We start from the raw sequence: 4,097 nt of genomic DNA on the forward strand, positions 1-4,097 counted from the left end.
GGAAGGAGAAGCCTTTGTTGATCTTTTTATTCTTGGTTTGGCAAAAAGAAGGTGATTAAGAGCAAGAGGAGGCTGAAGGAGGTGTGATTCAAGTGGTTTCAGATTCCAGAGACTTCAACTTGAGGTATTCATTCGGACCTTCTTCAATTTTGGTATTGAACTTAGAGATTAGGGTTTTCTAACATCTTGTGAGGATGTTTATGTGGAGCAATTGGTCCCTTATCGAGTCTATGCTTTGGATCTGGACTCAAAGAGGTCCAAAGACTTCAATCCAGTATGGTTTATGAGTCCTTGTGGGGTGATTGGACTTAGGTTGCCATTTTTGGGACTAAGTCACCATTTGATGCCATCATGTATATTTATAAGCATCAAGATTTGAGCTTTACATGATTATATTACTTTGGAAGGACAGATCTATGGATTTGAGGAACAGATCTGACCTCCGGGGGTCAATAGAACCTGTGCATGGCATGTACTCGCCGAGTTGTTCTTGGGACTCGGCGAGTTGAGTCAAGGTAGCCCCATGATTCTTGCCTGGGGAGTCATCGAGTAAAGGGAGGGACTCAACGTGTTAAATGGGACTATGGAATCAAGTGGGCACAGGTGGACTCGCCGAGTTGCCCAAGTGCACTTGCCGAGTCGGGTCAAAGTTTGATCGTTGACTTTGGTTGACTGTTAGGGTTTGGTTAGCAATAAGGCCTTCTGAGCCAGAAGAGGGGTAAAATGGTCTTTTACCCTTTTGAGGAAAGGTGGGAGTATAGTTATATTTATGGGAGTATTTGTTTTTTGTGTATAGGCGGAGGCTAGAGCGTATTCCTACCGAGTCAGTGATTTACCGAGATATCAGAGGTGAGTCTTGTCACTATACTGTACCTGGAAGGGTACCTATGTGTGACCGGAAGGTCGGATATGCTATATGATATATGCATTGTATGTGATTAGCTACCCGTTTTGTATGTGCTATGTATCCTATGCTTAATATGGGCCGGAAGGCATTATGTTATGGGCCGGAAGGCATTGTGATGTGGACCGGAAGGTTGATGCAGGTAGGACCGGAAGGTTTACTGGGTCGGGACGGAAGTCCCCTGAGACACATGGACTGGAAGGTCACGGCCTGGAAGGGCGTACGTGTGTAGGTGGTATTTTGGGGAACTCACTAAGCATTTCTGCTTACAGTTGTTGTGTTATGTGTTTCAGGTACGAGCGACGACCGTGGGAAGGCGCCAGCATGATCTGTACACACTGACGGAAGATTTATTTTATGATCTTGGGATGTATTTTATTATGATGACATTTGCTAAACATGAGACTTAAGAAAATTATATGATGGTTTATATTTTTTGAAAAATGAAAAATTGTTTTGAAAATTCGCGTTGTTACAAGTTTGTATCGGAGCCTTGGTTTGAAGAATTTAGGTGCATCTTTGGGCGTAACTGAACTCAAATCGAGGATTTGAGAAAAAATTTCCATTAATAAAAGCATTAAATTTTACAAGAGGTTTTGAGATAATCAAAGAAGGAGCAGTGTGTACGGTCAGCTAGCGCCCGAACGGTAAAATCGCCAAGTTACCCTTCCAATATGTGTTATGAGATATGCTATGATATGTTATGCATGCTAGAGCAGACTAGGTGTTCATATTAGGACTCAAGTGGCCTGATTTGTGATGCCTTAGTCTAGGAGAATCCTACTGCTATGAGATGCCTTGAGAGCGAGTAGGTAGCCAATGTATAACGAGAATAGAGTACTTGCGTTTTGGGATCCAAGGAGAAGGACTTTGGGTGAATGCTGATGCAGTGTAATCAGTAGTATAGGGCCCGTAATACTAAAGACACCGGATCAGTGGGCAGCCCAAGTAAGAATCCTTTGGGTATTGGAGGGCGAGTAAGGTTGCGTTAACGAGTGTGGGTATGCTCGATCGAGTCTCTGATATTTTTATGTTGTATTTCAGAAGCATCATGGTTGGGACACGCCACAGACCTGGGACGAGCGGTGTGAGTGACAAGGAGTTTCATCAGATGATCCACGATGAGGTGGATGTGGCAATCCGGGGCGAGCTTCCGGAGATCTTTGGGTCTATCATGACCACGCTGTTGGAGACTTTCGATGAGCGGTACGCCGCGGTGACTGAGGTCGCAGCCGCTATAGCTACAGCAGCTGTGGCTGCTGCCAGACCTCAGGGAGGTGACCCGTTGTTATTCCGGGAGTTCAGTAACACGAAGCCACCCGAGTTTGATGGGACGCAGGATCCGATCGCTGCGATGAGATGGATTGTTGACATTGATGGATGCTTCTATACGTGTTCATGTCCGGAGCATCTGAGGGTACAATTCGCTTTGAACCAGCTCCTCCTAGGAGCGGAGGATTGGTGGAAGTTCATGACGGCAACCTTCACTCTTCCGGAGATTTCAGAAGTGACCTGGGAGAGGTTCACCACCATGTTCAGAGACGAGTATGTTCCCCCGGTGGAGAGGGAACAACTGATTAAAGAGTTCTTGACCCTCAAGCAGGGTAATGATTCAGTTACTGTGGTCACCCGGAAGTTTCATGAGAGGGCAATGTTCTGCCCTGAGCAGGTGTCTACTGAGTACGCACGGATGAGCCGATATTTGGGTATTATGAGGAGGGACATTCGGGTGTTCGTGTCGAACTCGACGTACTGAACATTTTCTGTGCTCCAGGAAAATGCCCGAAAGAGGGAGATTGAGTTGGAGACTCAGGTCAGGGAGGAGGCTGAGTCCCAAAGGATGGATCGGCAGTCGGCTCAGTCTCAGCCGGCAGCCAAGCGGACCAAGTCCACTGATTCGAGGGCGGGAGGTCAGAAGGGCCACACTTGCGGGAAGTGCGGCAAGGGACATGAGGGGGCCTGTCGATCGGGAGCTTGCTACAAATGTGGAAAGGAGGGGCATATCGCCAGGGATTGCCCTAAGGGATTTATGGTTTGCTTCCATTGCAACCAGTGTGACCATCGGAAGGCCGAGTGTCCTCAGCTACACCAGGGATCAACACAGGGATCAGCGCCTGCTGCTAGGGTTACCGAGATTCGACCGACGAAGGTCGAGGCTTGGAAGGCTCGAGGGAGAGCTTTTTAGTTGACTGCGGAGGAGGTCCGCGTGGTGCCCGATGTCGTGGCTGGTATGTATTCTTTCGTGTATTTACTTACATAATGAGATATTGTGCTTCTATTATGATATGCGTAGGTACTTTTCTTATGAATTCTGTACCTGCCTTGGTATTATTTGACTCGGGTGCGAGTCGGTATTTTGTATCTTTGGCTTTTAGTCATCACATCAATATTAGTCGGGAGGTGATGAGACGATTCCTGAGGGTTTCCATAGCCGATGAGAAAGCGGTGTATGCCACCGTGGTGATTCGAGGATGTGTGCTCGAGATCTTTTGCATCAAGTTCCCAATTTATCTAGTTCCTATCGCGATGGGAGATGTCTGTGTCGTCATGGGCATGGACTGGTTGAGTAAGTTTGGAGTGGTTATTAACCGCGAGAGACAACTGGTGACCATACGAGACCCTAGTGGGGGAGTGCTTACTGTGTCTGGTGAAGGGACCCGGTGTGTGTCAGCGTTTTGCTCAGCTGCCAGGGCGAGGCAGAGTTTGCAAAAAGGCTGTAGTGGATTCATAGCTTATGTGAAGGATACACGAGTGGCCGAGGGGAGGCCAAGTTCGATTGTCGAGGTCCCGATAGTGTGCGAGTTTCCGGATGTTTTCCCCGAGGAAGTGTCGGGCGTGCCTCCAGAAAGATAAGTGGAGTTCCATATCGATTCGGTTCTGGGAGCAGCACCTATCGCCAAGGTGCCTTATCGCCTCACGTAGCCAGAGATGCAGGAGTTATCCTCGCAGCTTCAGGAGCTGTTGGGGAAGGGGTTCATTTGAACCGAGTAGCTCACCTTGGGGAGCGCCGATCCTTTTTGTCAAGAAGAAGGATGGTTCAGGCCAGATGTGTATTTATTACCGGGGAGTTGAACAAGTTGATGGTCAAGAACCGGTATCCGTTACCGAGGATCGATGATATGTTCAATCAGTTGCAGGGGGCATCTTGGTTCTCCAAGATAGACTTGAGGTTGGGTTATCATCAGATGAGGGT

The sequence above is a fragment of the Lactuca saligna genome, chromosome 2 (genome assembly GCF_052625555.1).
Source record: "Lactuca saligna cultivar CGN05327 chromosome 2, ASM5262555v1, whole genome shotgun sequence".
Lineage (NCBI taxonomy): Eukaryota > Viridiplantae > Streptophyta > Magnoliopsida > Asterales > Asteraceae > Lactuca > Lactuca saligna.